This window comes from Acipenser ruthenus, chromosome 1 (genome assembly GCF_902713425.1).
Source record: "Acipenser ruthenus chromosome 1, fAciRut3.2 maternal haplotype, whole genome shotgun sequence".
Taxonomy (NCBI): domain Eukaryota; kingdom Metazoa; phylum Chordata; class Actinopteri; order Acipenseriformes; family Acipenseridae; genus Acipenser; species Acipenser ruthenus.
This window is the reverse complement of record NC_081189.1, coordinates 32,604,176-32,624,415: the sequence shown is the minus strand read 5'-3', so window position 1 is coordinate 32,624,415 and position 20,240 is coordinate 32,604,176. Positions and strand designations below refer to the sequence as shown.

At 37.1% G+C, this 20,240-nt stretch overlaps 1 long non-coding RNA gene across 1 annotated transcript; it reads right to left on the bottom strand.

Annotated features, from left to right (window-relative positions):
* Nucleotides 1-2,160: 2,160 nt before the first annotated feature.
* On the bottom strand, nucleotides 2,161-4,211 carry LOC131740221 (uncharacterized). Its single transcript, XR_009330854.1, has 3 exons — nucleotides 4,092-4,211; nucleotides 3,485-3,698; nucleotides 2,161-3,389 (listed from the first exon to the last, which is right to left on the bottom strand). It is a non-coding gene; the product is annotated as an uncharacterized LOC131740221 (long non-coding RNA).
* Nucleotides 4,212-20,240: the final 16,029 nt, after the last annotated feature.

The following is a 20,240-nucleotide window of genomic DNA, read 5'->3' as shown; positions in this document are numbered from 1 at the left end:
AACACCTTTGATGAAATACTTTTGAAATGGCATGATTCATGAAAGATGCTTTCAAAGTCATTCTGTGTTTGTTGTTGGTATGCATGTCATTCAGATTTAGCATTTGGAGTTTAAAAGATATTAAATCCTTGAAGTCGCTCACAGGTAATAGACCATAGGAATCAATGTAGGTTTCCTCCATTTGTTTTATACTTGTACATTTCGATTTCATATGCCATAATTGAACCACAAGGATGCTTTAAACTACTTTCAAACAATGTACTAATAATGCAGTTTCAGAAATCAGACAAACTTTTACTAGTGCCCTGGAATATCAATTAAGTGCCAAACTGCATTTCATACACAGAAAATAACAATTAATAAACAAATGAAATCATTTGTGAAAATAATTTAGTCTAAAAAAATCCCATTACAGCTGTCTGAGTTAGACAAAGAAAACAGAACAGATAATGTAGGTTACCATTTTAAAATGGTGATCAGTAAAATGTAGTAAGACCAAAACTGGATCGCATGATGTCGATTAAATAGAAAAATAAAGACGAGGGGGGGAGGGGGTCTTCAACCCCATTTTAATTCTGTTTATTTATAATTGCTGTCTGTTCAGCAACAGTAATAGTGACAAGCAGACTACATTAAGCTGCACTTAACATGACTTATCTCAGTTATCTGTACAGTGTGTTGTGAGGTTCAACAAAAAAACAGTGATATCCTTCATCATATTTACGCAATTTTTAAGTGAATTCAGTAATAATAAAATTGCTATCATATTAGGAAAAAATATTGGAACTCCCTATTAGATACATGAGAAAAAAGCAACTGCGACATTCTGGTCGGCTCAGGGCACAACCACAATGTAAACGCTCTGTGAAAAATGATAAGAATCTCCGCGATCAGTTAGACTTGAGTCAGCTTAGGTCCGAGGTGGCAGTGTAAACGCAGCATGTTGTATTAAGCATTATGCTCCCTTGTCTTTAAAGGCAGATTAATAGAGATGAGTGTTTTCATTTCAGAATGTAAATATTACAATGACCCAGATTGTTTTACAATCACAATAGCTAGCTAAACAGTACTGAAAGGCAATCATCCTTATGTGAAAAGTTAAATAACAGACACAGTGCAATTATCATTTGGTCGAATGTTAAGTCAATATACGCCTTTTTAGGGAAAGTGGCAAACGAGAATCTAATACATTTCTTATCTTTTCGTTTGCATTTAAGAATGTTCCAATGTTCTTCACTGCTTAATAGTGTTTGATCACTTCAGATAGAGGTAGATTCCCTTTCACCCTGAAATATTCCAGTGTCTTTTGTTGGTTTTAATTTCTCCAGTAAGGAATATTTTACAAGGTGATTAAGTGTCTATAGTTCTGTACATTTCTATTCAATGGTTCTATTGCTTGCTTGGCTTTGAGGGTGAAAGTGTGTCACTTGCATTCACATATACTTCAGACGTATTAAATCCTGAGACCCATTGTTATGTGTGGAATCCAAGTCAGGGCATTCATAATCTGTATCCCCATTATTTTGTGTTGAGCCCATCACATTACTTCATGTATTGTGTCACTTATCCCATGGTAAAATACCTTTAAATAACCTTATGCTCAGACAAAGCCATGTGATATGTCTGGCAGTATTTCGTCATGATGGAAGACCCTAGCTTTGTATTATTAAGTGTCAGACACCCACCAGTCAATACACAGAGCAGCGGTATACCTAAATATTGTTTTTTTATTAAATCACCTTCATCCCAATGAATCACTTGTTTCTGTTTAATCACATAATCAGCATTATTAAGTATGCCTGACAGAAACAAATGATGGTGTCAGTCCCTAATTATGATTTGATGAATATATCGCTGTAATCTATATTAATTGCTGAATATGTACAATTATGATTACTTATGCAGGTTTTGGCTTAGATCGTGTTTTGCATGTCTTCGGCTGGCAGGAGTAAAAATAACTCATTAAGGTGGGAATATGCAAAATGTGGACACTGCGGCAAAAAGGTCTTCCTCTTTAAGGTGTGCTATCTGTCAATCTAAACAATACTGTACAGCCCATTCATAAAATTATAATCTGTAAACCTCACCTACTGCATTGCATCCAATGTTTTTGTCCAACATGTATTACATTTTAAATCGATGTATTCAGTCAGGACAATCTTCATTAAATAACCATCTTTATTATAATACAAAATCTTACAGATTTCCAAAAACATTGAACCCAAACAATGGGTGAAGGACTGTGTTTGCAAATTAGGTTTATCTCCCTAATAGGTTGATGGGAACTCGCTGGCAATTGGCTTGTAGATTGACCAAAGAATAAATGTGCTGTACTAGGAAGTGCATTCAAGACACATTAGATTTCCTGCCTGAAAACCTTACAAGCTTTATATTCATTTTTTAAAACTAGTTTTACCCGTTTTCTACCCAATTTAAAAACTCCCATTCTAATGTCACTTCACCATTGTGCAATCAAAGGGGACTAAAGAATAACTAACAACCTCTGTTCCTATCAGGTCTGGTTTCCATAATGATAATGATTTTGACTCACATAGAGCAAGATTTCTTATCTAAAGATCAGACACAACCCATGAAGCAATTCAGAAACAAAATGCAGAAAATATTTAGCTTGAAGAGTATATTTGTTTTCTGCATAGTCCAGTATTTATCAGGCAGAGTGTGTTTACTTATAATGTCTGTGTAACTATAAAAGGTATAGGGGAGTTGTACCATTCTCTACCATGTGTCTCATGTCCTATTTTTCATAGCAGTCCCATGTTCTCAATGTGTGTTTGTGGCAAGTTGGCTGGTGGATGACATCACAGACCCAGAAGATAGACACGAGAGGCAGTACTGGGGTATGAAAAAGCGCTGTTCGTGTCACGGGTGGGGTGACCAGGGGTAACCATAGTAAACCTGCTTTTAGAATTTGTAATGATTACACCACCTTGGGTTTGGCAAGGACAAGGACCTTGATGAGTAGATAGTAATTTCCCCTCTGCAGGTTCTTTTTATCCCAGGGTTCCAGTACACACACTGGGTGCTTGGATAGGTAAAAACTTTTTTTATTGTTTCTCAACAGGGTTAAAATAGAATACTAAAAACCACACAGCAACAAATTCGAAAAAAAAAAAAAAAAGATAGGGAAAGCCACAAAAAAATAAAAACCACACCAGGCAGTCACCTCCTGTTGGTAGTTCTCTTAAAGGAAAGGTTACCGTCCAAAATGGCGGATAAGCCAAAAAGAAGGAATCAGTCTCTGATAGCTCCGGGAGGGGGTCCCAAGAGACCCCTCTCCCCGACGTCCGCTTCCCTCGCAGCCCAAACCCGCCGCAGACCTCACCACGCCTACCACACGGACCTCCAACCGGCCAACACCTTCGATGAACCTGGAAAGGAGCAGGACAAAGAAAATGGCCGTCAGGAAACGTACACTCAGGTAAGTAGAATTACCACCTCTACCCAGGGGTTCTGCTTACTTCACCTTATCTTTAAACCCTGCGTGTCTCCTTTCTCTCTCGCCACCGTTCCTGGAACCCTGACATGGCATGCTGGAGACCGGCGCTGGACCTCAACCCTCCGTGCTGTGGTAAGTATCTCCGGACCCGGATGCTGGACCTCGAACCTTGGGACAACGGTAAGTAGAACGCTAGTGGAACTTGAGTGTGTCCTGGCAGGGCTACAAAAAGATCGCTCACCTTAGGTAAGTGAAAAGTACAAAAATATTAAAATGTTAGAGCAGTTCTGGAAATGATTCAAGTGCAAATAAAATAATGTTATCTCTTTTCACCCTCAGACCCTTGGCCGTCTCTCAGGACCACAACCTTGACTTTACTGGGGAATGGATTGTCCAACCAGACACAGCAAGACAGTTACCCAACATAAAAATCTATTTGTTTATAAACCAAAAAAAAAAAAGGCTTCAGTGTCAATAATACTACACCAACCTGTTACCACAAAAAAGGTAGCTCAAACACAGTCCAAAAGTGGCAGGTGATAATAAAAATCCATACAAAAATATACCAACCAAGTCTCGCTGCAACAAAGTCCCGCTGCAACAAAGTCCCAAATAGAAAGAAAAAACTCCAAACCTGTTCCTTTGTTCCTGCAGTCAACCTTAGACTACTCCCAAGAGTGTTCTCCATGCTGCTGTTCCTTTCCAATACCGCTGTCTCCTCACTATTCGTCCAGACGCATTGTGTGCTTCTTCCCAAAGCATTCCTCTTCCCCTGGTCCCTGTTCCTCCCTTTTTATAGTCAGCCCATGACTATCATTGGCTAGACTGGCAGGAAAGGTGGGACTTCCTATTGACTGTGGGGAAAGTGCTTAACCCAAACGTCAGTCACAGTGCACAGAGAATTAGCAGCAGTTTAAAAACAACAGATTCACTAATAAAACACACAACAAAAATACAGGCAGTTAAAAACCGTTATTTGTGACACTGGCATCGTTCTTTATTAAATGAAAAGTTTAAACAAAAACCAAAACGCTCTTATTAAACAAAAGGGCTAGTTGGCCAAAATAAACAAATAACTTTAACTGCAAAACAAGTATAGTGCTGGTTTTGAGCCAGCACGTCTAGCATTTGTTTTGTTTCTTTTACCTCCTTGCTCCTGTTCTCTACTCCTCGATACCTCTCTTTAATGAGCCAAGGCAGTCTCTTATATATCCTGTGGCTGGAGCCTTAACTACCCATTGATTAAACAACAACCTTATTAAGGCTCCAGCCACATTCTCACATGTTTATTAAGGATGGAGAAGTAACCCATCCTTGCCAAATAATAACAACAATGCCGGCTTTTCACCGACCACAAATAATAAACAATAACATCGGACGGCTTTCGTCCGTCCGCACACAAATACAATAATAATAATAATAATAATAATAATAATAATAATAATAATAATAATAATAATAATAATAATAATACATAAGGAGTGGGCACCCCGTCACAGTGTTGTTTGTTTGTACATGATGAGTTCCCATGTGTAGTGAGTGGTAACAATCTGTAATATCGGTCCAATAACAGGCAGTCATTAATCTTCCAAGTGTATAACTGAAGTTGTTTATTGAGTTAAAGAGACAGATGTTTTTCCTCTGTTGGTAGATTTGTATTTGCATTAAACAATTAAGTACTGAGATTAGTGAAAACTGCCCCACCCACCCAGCACAATGTCAAAACAAATGAAAGCTTACTAGAACATTGTACACAGAACACATAGAAATGTTGACAGATATTTCGTCAGATAGCTGACATCATTGATATGTCTTTACTATGGGGTGCCATGTGTAAAAAAAAGCATTATTGAAGTGTTGGAACAGCAGGCAAATGGACGCTCTCTTATTAAATGGTTTAGCTTTGATAGACAGCTCCAGGACAGACAGCTACATGAAAACCACAACACGACCCCGAACTGCACGCAGACAGACCCTAATAGTGATCCCCCCCGAGCCCTATTGGCTCACACACACAGGGGTACATACACACGGTCCAATCGCTCAGACCCTTGGTCCCGCGCAAACAGCTGGTTGGCGGAACCAAGCACAAATCACAGTGCAGCCAACACATACCCGATCTACATATAGCTGCACTGTGCACGTGATACCCCAAGCAGCATGTCAGCACTGCCTAGACACAAAACGCGCTTCTACTCACAGCAATATACTAACACTCCCGTCCTGGGTCCGGGCTTCCTGGGACCGCTGCCCCCCTCCACACATTGGAGCAGAGGCTAGCTAGCACAGCCCCAACAGCAACCTCAGAACCCAGCTGCTGTTTGGCAAGGGCTGGGTGCTGCAGCCATAGCATGGGGCACTCTCTCTAGGGTGGCGATGCTGGGCTCTCTCTCTGGGGCTCTGGTGGTGCGGAGCTCTCTCTCTCTGGGGCTCTGGCGGTGCAGGGCTCTCTATCTGGGGCTATGGCATTGCTGGGCTCCCTCTCATGGTCTCTGCCGGTGCGGGTCTCTCTCTCTTTGCGGCTCTGGTGGTGTGGGGCTCTCTCTCTGGGGCACTGGCGACGCAGGGATCCATCTCTGGGACTCTGGCAGTGCGGGGCTCTCTCTCTGGGGCTCTGGCGGCACAGGGCTCTCTCTCTGGGGCTCTGGTGGCACGAGGTACTCTCTCTCTGGTAACGCAGGATAGTCTCTTCTGGGCGGCGGGAGGTACTCTTTCGCTGGTGTCACTGTGCAGTCTCTCACTGGCGGCAGGGCAGCGTGCTCTCACTGGCAGTGTGGGGCACTATTTCTTGGGCGGCATGGGACACTCTCTCCCAGGCAGCGCAGGACACTCTCTCTCTCAGATGGCAGTTATGGAGCGGAGCTCTCTGGCGGCAGCTGCAGCGTGGGGTTCTCTTTCTCAGAGGGTAGCGCTGGACACTCTGGCGATGCTGGGATCTCTCTCTGGGGCTCTGGTGCTGGCAGCATAGGATGCTCCCTCCTTGGCGGCAGAGGGTACTCTCCCTCCAGCAGTGTGGGACTCTCTGGCAGCGGCTGCCGTCTCTCCGGCAGCGACGACCACCTGGATGACCTCATCCCACTCCCTCTCTGACCGCTGCGACTTCTCCTGGCGCCATTTTAAAAGGCATTGGGGTTTTAGAGGAGTGCTGGATGCAGACTGTATTAGTTTTATTGTTGTTTTTTTTTGTGAGCTCCATCTCCATTCAGGTTTTGAGCCGCACTGCTCTTTAGTTTTAAATTGTAATTCCGTTTTTAGTTATTGCTTTAATTAACGGGCAATGCAAACCGCTTACCGTGACTGTATATTCTAGATCTTCCCTGTTTGTTAAGTATAGTTTACCACCTGTATTTAATAAAATGATGTTCATTGCCCAGCATAGTAGTGTGGTCTGGTTTATATTTTCCTTCTGGTATTCTGCCTGGCTGATCCCACCCCGATCAGAAAGAACTAGTGCCCCTCCCCAGGTGCTATATATGTTCAGCAGCAATCTCCCACATAAATTAAAGTGAATTTAAATATAATAACTGATTCAGTCATTCATATCAACTACATTTTTGTCACATTAAAAATGTGTTTGTTACACATAAATAAAATACATTAAATTTTTTTAAAAGTTTTAAAAAGTAATATAAACCCTGTGTGAGAATCAAACAATCGAACAGACATGCTTCTAATGCAGTTTAGACACAGTTTAGCTTTCATGCCACGAAGTACTATGCAAGTAGTATAGCAGTAAAGTTACAGTTTTTATAACAAGTAACGAGATGAACAAGATTGTGTAAATAATGATTATGTATTATCCAAATTGTATTGAATGTTTTCATCTAATTTTGCAAACTATCATAATAAGCTTGATCTGTTCATTTAGTATATTGTAACTTGTTCATGTTTAGGAAGTAGTACTCAGTCCTTACATATAATATGACTTTACCGTTAACACAATGTATTATACTACATTTATTATTTTACTGAACTAATATGAAATCACGGGAACATCATCATTTATAAAATATTTTAAAGCACAATAATTGCAGACAGCAACCCTAACTCAGGGAGACGGTGTTGAATTCTCAAATGCTCTGCAACCCCTGTGTAAACAACAAGACACATTCTCCCCATTCACTAACGTCGTGACCCGTCCCGTTCCCCTTACAATACATATATAAAAGACAGACGAGACAAACTGAACTGACAACAAGTCCTGCAACAAAGCAATTGTCCGGGTCGTTCCAATATATTTTTTAATTTTAAAGTAAAGATATATGAAAGCATGATGACCTTTATGTACAAAAATCTTCACTAATATACAACTGAGCAAGAACTGTTAATATTTATTTTCGTATCTCACAGTATTAAATGTGATTGTTTATATGATAGTGAAAAATAAATAAATAAATATCAAGATAAATAAATAAATATATACATAAATGTCTATGTATTCATTTATGTATTCATTTATTTCAATATGTATGTTAATGTATTTATTTATTTATGTTGTACTTTTACCAAATATGTAGGCTATCCTTCAGCATAGCTAATTCTCGGAAATGATGTTCCTTTTCGTCCAGCGGGGACCACAAATAGTGACTCTCATCGATCTTGTACTTCCTTGTGCCAATAGGGACCACAATGAGCATTACACTCACAGGAAACCAAACATATTCAGAGATCAAGATCAAAATTTCAGAATGAGGATGAATGATGGCTCGAAAAAAATCTCAAAAATATAACAAAGTCCGGAGAATTCTCAGCTGGCTGACTTCATCTTTCAAAATACCACTTGTCTCAACTAATCATGTAGCACTGATAGTAAAAAAAAAATAGACCAAATGTAGCAACCACTAATATTATTTTTAGACCTACAACCAAAATTGAAACATTTTGGTTAAAACAGTGTACTCGTTAAAAGGATATGAAAATTGGTTGCATTTGCAAAGTATCAATAGGGTATCAACACAGTCAAACTGTTAAGCTGCTTGCTCTTTAGCCGTGACTTTTACATTACCAGATAAAAACCCACTTAATGTTTAGAATAGCTCTCTAAAGTATAATGGCTTTTTATTGAGTGTTGCTGTTAACAAAGCTTTACTTTCTAATGATGGCCATTCTTGTTTTATCAGTCTAAAATAAGAAAGAACCTGGACGCGCAATTTTGAAAATGTTACCTAATGTCTTTGTTTTATGAAGTGCTGTGCTGGTATTGTGCTACTACAGGGCGACACCTCCCACAGTGAAATATCCACACACAGATGTTTTTTAAAGCTAAACATAAGCTAAAAATGAAAAGCTCAGAGTAATAGAATCCTCTTAAATTAATTACTAAAAAGGTGTAGAGCAGGATAAAAAGCAGAAAAAGAAACTGGAGGATATAATTGTTTCATTATTTCACATAATGTTTACTACCATAAATATATTAATATTTTTTTTAATAAAGTACTGGATACATTAAACCCTTCCTTTGCTCACAGACCAACTAATATTCTTCCGCTGCAGAAACACAGGGAACCCCATATAAAAATAATTATACAGTATACTAAGATGAATGGGAGTATGTTGGTTTTCTTAATTTATTGATTGAAAAGGTTTCTCTTTTCATTCCACTTTCACTACAAAGCTATCAAAAGTGTCACACACCAGACCAGCTTGGTCACAGCTTGGTCACAGTACGGGAATGCGCAGTTTAGTTATGCATTACCATATATATATAAAATATTTGTGTTTTTACTGTACAATGCATTGTGGTTTACGATACTTCTACCATGATATACCACATTTTTTAAAGGAATTGGATGTTGTCGGCCCAGGAAAGAAGTTCTGACCTAATTTTTAGTTCTAATATTTTTAAATATCTTTTGCATTTTTTTTAAAAATTTCTCTTCTGCAAGTTATTGACAAATGTCTCAGCATAAATCTACACATTCGCTTGTAATGGCAGAGGTGAATATTACAGGGCGTTATTTTATGTGGTATGGGGGAGAGGGGGTGTTGCAGTATTGTCTATATAATAGGTCTAGTACACACACTCTGATGTTTTTTTATTGTCCCCCTCAAGGGTAATATGCATGCAATTATCATGGCAACCAATAAACACAAGCCATCAAAACTGGGCCACTGAACAACATTTCTGTGTTCTTGCATAATAATATTTCACAACATGAGAATAACACAATTAAATAAAAAGCGATTCGATTTTAATTTAGCCACAGGAAGCTTGCTTCCCTTTGACCCCAGCCTGTTTGGTACAAGCACAGAAATAGTTACATGTTTAATGACCTGCAGATTGTAATTAAGTGAAATAAATATTTGGATGTTATAATTAATTTCATTTAGAATTGAATATCTGTTTTTTTTTTATATGGCGTTCTGTAGAAAACAGAAACATTTTCCCAACTGCTGGAGCAAAAATGTTCTAAAATGTCCTGCAATAAATATTAGAATTACTGATTTATAGATTTTGATAATATTCTTATAGGATTTTTTTTTTTTTCCAGCTGTACATTATGGAAAATATTACCAAAGGTCCCTGTGGTAATCTGAGACATATGTGCGACATTTAGGTAAAGGATTTGGAACACTAAAATTATGATCAGTGCAAAGTATAAATCATTTGAGCAGATGTACAGTAATCATATCTCTAATCTATAAGTTATTTAAAACGGCACAACATGCATAAAAACATCTAGTGATTTATTTCTGAATATGAAATATTTACAGAAGTTGACACATTTGCTGATTTTCTAGGGACATATTACTTTGAAGCCTGTTCCTATTCTTCCCCATATCTCCAGTTCAATATCCCTAATTTCAAACAAAGGAGAAATCAAAAATCATATAGATCTTTCTATTCATTAAAATATCAAAGACTACTTATACTGGGAATGTGGAAAGCACCCTGCATCTCCTTAGTCATCTTGCAAACTGGGAACAAGGAATAACATGAGATGCAGATTATTTTGTATCTTAACTACTTAAATGTTAAATCTCTGCTTGTTTGTCAGAACTACATGTGTCTATACAATAAATCTACTTAATGGTTAATCTAAATCCCACTATTATCAATGTATGTGACTCTCTTTAGTGTATTTCTGCTAGTAAAAATATGTTAAACCCAAAAGAGGGTCCTATTTTTATGATTCAAACAACAGTGGTGTAGTGTCATTTTAACAGAACCCACAATCTATAATGAATTGTCATTATAGATTATTATTATTATTATTATTATTATTATTATTATTATTATTATTATTATTATTATTATTATTATTAAATTATGTAATATTTACTGTAAGGGGCATACTTGATTGCTAATGAGAGGAACATGTTTTTTTGTTTTTCAATAAAGGACACTCAAGTATAAAGTTGAATTTTAAATAAAAACCAAGGGGCTGTGAGAGATAAACACAATAAGAGTGCTGAAGAGAACTTGGGTTATATTATTTAGTTGTGTGGTTCTATTTTTGAAAAAATGAACAGGCATTTTACCTTGTTTAAAAAAGTTGATTGAAGTTGATTGGAGAAAATGCTTTGAACATATGTCTCAAGGAATCGTAGGAAAACATATCACCTTTTTTTTGTTTAGGTCTGTTTTTTTTCCTTTCAAAAAACAGGAGGCAGTTACTGACTGCAGTAAATGCTTGCTCCTGCATATAATTTGAACCTTAGGATGTTCACATTGACTATGAAATAACACAGATTCCTCAAGTCAAAAGAAGGAGATTACCATATAGCATAATAAAGGTACTTATTTAGTAGGAAAAAAATCAACAAAATAATACAATCAAACCGCATCCCTGATTTCTTATGAAAACATGTCTTTCAAGTAAGATTTCCATAAAACTGGTTGTAGGTAACCTGTATACACACAAACACACACACACACACACACACATGCATACCAGTTTAAATTCTAAAGCTCTATTTACTGCTGTTTTAGTCCTAACATAAACTTTCCTTCATAAACAGTTCACCTTGAGGCTGTAGTTTGCCTTTTGCAATGACTAATGACATTCATTTTCTTTGACGTGCCTAATATATTGTAAAGACAGGAGAGGATCACATCTGGTTCGGTTTCATAAGGGATTCTACGTACATGTATAACTGCAGCCAGTTTGTCCTCAAACTGTTTTAGTGCTGATGTGAATCGCATGCATCACTGAATGGTGGGTAATGTGGCTAGAATTAACAGTCATCAGTAAAGTAAGACACTGCTCTCTCATTAAAGGCATTTGTATCCCAAGGGGCTTCTGCTGGTTGTTAAAACCCTGGCAAAGTAACGGAATGGATTGCCAATGCAAATGATACAAACAGTAGTCACAAGCAAATATCCTATTGTTAGACCCCACTTAAAATACTGTGCCCAGTCTTGGTTACCTCACTACAAAAAAATGGTCATACTTAAGAAGGTACAGTGAATGGCTGCTAGGTTGATCTCAAGAGTTATGAGGATGGGTTAAAATGCTTAAATCTCTTCAACCAAGAAAAAGATGAGAAAGAGAGGATTGAAGTTTATAAAATTGTAAATGGCATGGATAATGTTAACCTACTTTAAATTGAGCACAGAGATTAGGATGGGAGGACATAGATTAAATAAAAGCAATTTCACAATAGAAGGTAGGAAGCAATTCTTTTTTTTACAAAGAAAGTTATACATGCTTATTTGAAAGTTGTGCCAATAAGGTGAATTTAACAATATGGACAATGAAAACAGTGCAGTATTTCAAATACTTTAGAGTAGATTCTGCGAAATAATTATATATATATATATATATATATATATATATATATATATATATATATATATATATATATATATATATATATATAATTTTTGTACCAGCAGATGTTATAGCATTAAGTGTACAAGTTAATTTTTGGAAATTAACATTAAGTATAAATTCGCTTTTGATTTCAACTTGTGTAATGGCTTGTTTTGTTCAGTTAGCATATATTGTTGAAGTAAATATTGAAAAGTAAGTAAAAATCAGGCCCTTCGTGGCTAATTACACCACAAGTTTAATGAGGATTCAACAAATAACTCCAGCCTGCTCAAAACAATAATGTTACTCAAAAGATGAAAGATTTATTACAATAAACACCAAAAACAAAGAGAACTGTGGCTTACTTGATTATTATGTTATGCAGGGCCTGCTATAACCTAATTGCCCCACACCAGGTATGGCTAATAGAAATCAAAGGTGTACTGATTTACTGTAGTGAGTGTGATTAGCTTATTAGCCATACCTGGTTTGGCAATTCCATTTATTTAAAAATTATATTCCCTATTCAAACTTCCTAAAAAAACATGCAGTCATCACATTTGTGAATAAAGTGAATGACAATAAAGTGGTTTTAACGCATTTTGATCATGCATTATTTAGGTAGTGTGGATACGCAGAACTTCTATACATTTCTGAATTTACTATAAACTTCTTAGATTTACAAGGTATGCAATAGTGCCGTTTAGAACTCTCTGTCATAAAGCTGCTGTACATTTGTTGCAGACCACCATTAAAAGACCCTGTGAAGGCCTTGCATCAATTAATTCTAATAGAAGGACATTAATGTGCAAACACTAAAATGGTGGTGGGTTCATATAGACGACATATTACAGACCATATCAGAGTGAATTATGTGTAGTTCACAAGGGTCAGCGCATTACAAAATGATTCTCTTTAATTATTTACAATACTCCATCTACTGTATGACAGACTGCGGACACACTGGATGGGATTTCTACCTCTCTTTTACTGTTATTCAATCCTTAATGTCAGATGTTTATTAGCTGGATTTTTTGTTTTTTTGTTTTTGTTTTATATCACCCTTAGGATCTCAAATGGCATTACACAGTTAGGTTAATTACACACAATCGGGAGGCAATTAAACATGCTAATGCCAACTCACAATGCCAAACAATATTATCAGCTTTCAGCTTGTGGGTCAAAACCTTTGATGCATTTTATGGTCACGTCCAGTAATGCCATCATGGCACAGCACAAGAGGGAGGTCCTGCCTGTCCAAGGTTTATAAACCTTCAATAGCTTTGTTTAGAACTTTCACGATTTGTGTTTCAGTGAGAAGTGTGACGATGGCCACCAGTCAAGATTCCTTTTGGGCCTGTTACAGTGAACATTCCAGCATTTTTATTCCATTTCGTAGAAAAGGGTTCAAGTAAGTACTGTTTCTTTATGATTAATGCATGGAAACCCTACATCACAATGGGATGTATTTTAAATGAGCTAAATCTGCTCTTAATACAATAAGGGATACTGATAATCGGACATTTCTGCTTAAATGGAATACAACTCTGGGAGACGGGTTCTTCCCTATGTTGTTTAACTGGGATGTCACTTCATTTAATTGGGATACAGTTATTTTCAAATGATGAACAGAGATCACTTTTCAGAGCAAGACAGGTTCACGTAGCACAGTGCAGTGAGTATGTGATTACGCTGTGACTTGCGTAAATTGCGTTGAACTCTTGGAGGAGCTGGAGTCTCCTGTGGTTTCTCAGGCTGCAGTGTTGTTGGAAAGAAAGTTGGCGTGTCAACATCGCAGGTGCCTCGCCTTTTAATAAGATGTGATTTCATTATTTTTCATTTCATTTGGAAATAAAAAACAACGATTAATTTTGTTTAGGAATAAAAAAAAACATTTAACATTTAATCATAATGTGATGTGATTTCATTCTTTTTCTTTTCATTTAGAAACAAAAAAGCATGACTAAGGTTGTCTCAAATGTCTCTCATTTAATTCGGACAGCCGCTTATTCGGGATAGTTTTACTTCTCCCACGGTGTCCCGATAAAGCGGTGCTGACTGTACAGTCATCCTAAAACTTGTAAACCTGCTAAAATGTCTCCTCTCCACTGTATTTTTTATTGTATTAGGTAAAGTTACTGAGGAGTCAATACATGACTCTTGGTGGAAAACACCAGCAGGATAATATAGAGTTATACGAGAAGGATTTAATCCCACTTAACTCAGCTATCTACAGTTCAAACACAGTGTATGCCATGAGAGATTTGGTGAAGAATTACATTTGACTGCACTGGCATTTGATCTCCACATTAAAACCCTATCAATAAAATAAATAGAAAACCTATAGAAGGTGTGAGTTGTATGATGTGTTATAGAGTGATGCTCTAACTGTTTCCTTATTAAACAACCCAGAAAATAAATAACTAAATAGACAACAGTGGTAAAGTAGAAGTGGTAACTGAGTGGGTTGATTTTGTAAGAGAGGAAGACATGGCAAATAACTCTGTAACCATAAGCTTACCCTGTATCTGTAACAGCCAGGCATGTATCGGACACGAACGCAGAATCAGCAGCTCACTGCATTAGCAACTGCCATGCAACTGAGAGAAAGACAGTCAATGTAGTAAAACATATGCAGTAGCTATGCTGCTTGCTATCATAATTTCCTTCAGAATGTATTTGTTCATATCAGCATGTTTAATAATACATATGGAGATAACTGATTAAATGTATCTCCAGATAAGTAGATTTTTTTTTTGTATGTGCAAATTGTGACATTTATGGGTGCAATTCATTCACCATAGTATGTAGAGCAATATAGCAATAGATGTGTTCAAATTGTTTCATGGGCTGCTGTCTTGTGATGTCAAAAGACGTTGCTAAGAGAGAAAGGGTTAAAGAAGCCTGTCTCAGCACTTCCTCTTGGATTAAACGATCTCTTGTTATTCCTAAAGCTGTCAGCTATTCGTAAGCATGCTATCAGGCCTCCCTTTTCTTTTGGTTTTGTAAAAACTAAATGAAACAAGGTAATTAGCTTGTTACAATTAAAGTGACTCGACTGGATAAATTGTAATCACCCGGAATGAAGTTAGGCATCCCTGCAGGTCCCGGACAGCCAGCTGAGAAGCCTCATTTGCATAATTAAAATATACAAATGATAATGGATTTTGTACTCAATTTCCAGCGGCTGTAAATTCAGAAATATGAAATTACAATAACGCCGCAACCAGCCTTGAGGTAATAAGGATGATGTTTCTTGATAGGAGGGTTTTTTATGTACTGTGTACTGTTTTGCTATCTAAAAAGAAGGACTGAAAGATGAAAAAAGTGATATTAGTTAATAATTCCACGGGTAGAAATAAAAAGAAAGAAAAAGAAAAAAATGGGACCAATTACATTTGCAAATTGTAAGCTGCTGGTTTGACATGCTCGGCCTAACCTCAGGGGAAACCTTTCCCTGATTACAGAAAATTGGGATTGAATTTAACATTTAAATAGTTGTCCAAAGACAAACTGAAATGAAATTAGACTCGATGTTAGAGCTCGAAGCATTGAGAAGCAAGAAGAAAACAGGAGTTTTGCAATTAGGGAAAATGTCATGAAATTAGGCCTTAAAGCTCTTCCGGGTGTATGTTTACTATTAAACTGCAGAGAGTATAGTTACCCCAATACCCCAACATAACTAATAATTGAACTATTGAATATGAAAGTGCCTGGATTAATTCAAAACCTTTCCTAATTCAAATTGTTCATCTGGTGTTTTGGCTAGGGTTGGGCCAGTCAGATTTTTGAGAATTCTGTGTTTGGCACAAATGTATTTGCTGGTTATAGCAGCATACTGTAGAGCAAGCTATGTTCATAATGGCTTTTTACATTGTTTTGCTTCGTATGTTTCAGGTCTCTTTGTTATTCTTGCATCCCACCAGGTCTTACATTAAAAAGTCACACACTATTTCTTAACATGTTATAAGCTACTGCAGTTGTTAACAGTTAAACTATTACTACTACTACGACTACAACTAATAATAATAATAATTTGCCCTAGTCTAGCTCTATCATATGGGAATTTCAGAAAGTAGCAGATCTATCTATCTATCTATCTATCTATCTATAATACTATATCTATATGTGTGTGTGTGTGTGTGTGTGTGTATATTTCACTCCATACACTATTAAATTGCAGAGTTGGGCACATTACTGAAAAAAGTAACCTTACTAGGTAATCGTTTCTTCAGAAAAAGTAATATACTGTCCTCCCTTATTACTTAATAAAAAAATAATAATGAGGTGATACATTACATGTGACCACCACTGCAAGCAAGCAAGCAAACAAACAAATAAATAAAACGTGGTACGTACAGTCAAGTATGAGACTCCTCTTGATCTTGTCCTATTAAACTTCAAAATATGCGATGGTAGACACGTTTCCTGTATGATGTTTATGAAGTGTATCATCAAAATTGGCATGTAGGGATGCACATTTTTTTTTGTTCCTAGTGCCTAGCATTATTCAGAAGGCTCAGAAAGACTGATTTTATTGCCCCATGGCTTATTATTGCCACGAGAGATTGTGTCATCGGTGCGGAGGCACTGGCATTAGAGCAGTCTGGATCATCAGGGTTTAAAAAAGAAAAGACCACTATTGTAAGTGTACAACAGAGAAAAGGTAACGAGACTAAATCTTTTCTTTTTTGCAGAAAGTAACTGCAATATTATTACTCCCATTAAAAATCGATCTCGTTATATTACTTCATTATTGACCAAAGTAATATTATTACAGTAACGCGTTACTTAAGTACCGAGTCACCCCAACTCTGTTCAATTACTTGCCAACACAAACTGATTCAGCCAAAGGGTGGTTTACTGTTCACATTGGTAAATTGTCCATGCAGAGTCTTCACAATCTCTGAATATAAGATGGCTTGAAAATAAAGCATTTTGTAAAAATGCTCATGGAGGGAAAGATTCAATATGTGTGGCAGAGAAAGTGTACAGTGCACCTCCAACATTCACCTTGAGGCCATGGCTAACAAATTGCAGAAGAAAAAGGTGATCCAGGTTCTCTCAGGTCAAATTGTAACCACTGGAAATAAATTCAGAAGTCTGTGTGTCTTTTGGGGAACAGATCAATATTGGCATTAGATACTATGCATCAGCATAATGCAGTGGATTGCCCCTTTGGAGCAACTGAAAGACCATATTGCCAATCAAAACTTTTTTAGAGTTAGATATCACCTAGGCAATTTATCTCATAAATCCTATCATCACAGCCTTGGTATTTTCACCACTAAAGGCCTTTCTCTGTATTTTTACTTTAAAAGGAATTGCAAACCATAATTCAGCACTGCAATTGTACAATGCTACTGCAATGATTTCATGTTCAGTAGAGGGAGCAATATTACACCTTCACTGAAGGTAAATCATTTGTAGTAATTTAATGTAACAGAGCCCATTGGACGGCATTCTCATCATATGGGTTTGCATATTGGAATAATCTCTTTATACACCAAGATAAAAGAAAAAAAAACTGCTTTTTCTTGTGCTAAATAAACACAGCAAGACTTTAATTAAAAAAAAAGCTCACAACATGCCATATTTTATATTAACCAAGCTATCAAACACAAATCATATAGAGCATAAGAGTGTGGTTTTTTGCATGCCACAGTAACTGACCCTAATCTTACGTCAACATATTTTTCTTCTGAGAATTGCACATGAACAGATTTCTCATAATAAAGGCGTAACTTCAATATATGTATAATATTATACTTATAGTTACTTGATGTAATATGTTGCCACCTTTATTATGTTTACTCTGGGAAACCATTATAAAAATAATGCATACAAGCATCGTGATAATATGGTAAAGCTGTTTTCTAAACTTTTGGCTTTTGAGATGTGCATTATTTGATGCAACTCTGCCTTTGCCATTTTGAAATGAAATGATTTCTGCTTTTAAGATCAAATAGCTTTCCGTAAGATAAACCAGAAAGTATAATAATGTGGTGAATCTCAGTTCCCGCAGGCAGGGGTTTCTCACAGGCGGAGGAGGGACGTGAACCCGGGACCTCCTGCTTTGAAGCATAGCACTGATACTGCTGTACAAAAGATCCGGGCCCCCTTGCAGGAGCAGATATCAGGCTTATGTCTTCATGCTAAGATTGCGTCACCTACCAGCCCTGATCCAAATCCCCGTGCATGCTACACACTCCTCTGTCAGCCTCAAGTCTGCCCTCGGACTTGCTCACCTCACTACAGACTTCCAAGAGCATGCCGGGGTACCTGCATCCACTTCTGACACCAATGTGGCGTATTTGGGTTCTTGGGACAAAAATGAGACCGAGGCCGTGATGAAAGCTCAAGCTGTTTATTTTTAACAGAGATAATCAATAAAATAAAATCATAAAGTCAGGGAAGGGAACTGGTAGTCAAAAATGAAAATAAAAATGATTGATCGTATTTGTCTTTTCTTACCCTAGCCTTTTTCTTTCTTTCTATCTGTCTCCCCCAAACACAATCTTCTCTCACACTCTTGTCTCCCCAATCTCCCGGTCTTTTCTACACACCCCTTTATATCCCCTCACTCCCTCCACCCCTTACTCAGTGCCCTGCCCCCACGTCTTTCGCACCAGACCTGCACCCCAATTCCCCTACACACACATCCACAGCATGCAATCCCTGCACGCATACACCCACCATGCAACCCCTGCATACACCATGCAACCCCTGCATACACCATGCAACCCCTGCACGCACACACCACCATGCAACCTCTTGCACGCACACACACTCGCCACACTATCCTGATTCTTCCCCTCCCCCCAAGATCGCTACAATAATTAGGGCTGTCAGTTAATCGCAGTTAACTTCTGCGATTAACACATACATTTTTTGGGAAATTAATTTTTTTAACGCATGTTAATTGGACTCCTGTCTTGTCCCTCTTAGTATACTGTAATTAATTTCTTGCTGCATCATTTTAGTGCATGTCAGGATTGAATGAGTGTAGTCATTATTTGAATTTAAAAGTAGTCACAGAACCGCATTAGGTAGCACTCAAACTGAAAGAAGAGTGAATGGGACGTAAATTTTTTAAATCTTTCTGATGGTTCATTGGATATCTGTAAGGTGATATTGTGTAGGCCTAATGTGATATTGTGAAATGTGATATTTTGCAATGTGATACTTTGTAAGAACTGTAAGCCGCCCTGGATAAGGGTGTCTGCTAAGAAATAAATACATAATAATAATAATAATAATAATAATAATAATAATAATAATAATAATAATAATAATAATAATAATAATAAAAACAGTATACAAATCTAGAAATAGGAAAACAGGGTTTTTATGCTGGGTTGTTTTTTGGAGGATGATAAGAAAAAGAAGAAGAAGAAGAAGAAGAAGAAGAAGAAGAAGAAGAAGAAGAAGAAGAAGAAGAGCATCAGTTATAAAACTTAAATGAGATGGATGCAGTAATTGTATCAATTAAATATGCGATTAAAACCAAGACAACTGAGACACATTTTTTTAATCTCAAAATGAATCGCGATGATTTTTGTAATTGCTTGACAGCCCTAATAATAATGCAAGAATAAAAGCAGGTGAGTATGATTCTATTAGTATCAGTGTCTAATTACCTTTTGTTGTACAGAAAAGAACATAAAAACATAGTGTCCCTTTAGCTCAAATAGATTTGAGAGACAAGAAAAGACTAATTAGGAAAACAGCATACCTAGGTCGATATGTTACCTCAGAATACATGACAAATAAACAGGCATTGATTGCATTAAGCAAATATGGCAGTAATACACATAATACTTTTTGGCTCTATTTCAGTGCCTGAATTTGGCAATGGTTTGGCGATGTGGGCCAAAGTCTACTGATTGGATTAAAAACAGGTGCCAAACATAAAGAGGACTGTTTCCATTGAACTTAATCACCAGGGCACAAGCCAATTCCAGTAAAATTCAGTAACTATAACCCTAGAACATGTGATTAACATTATAATTAACCAACACTGACCA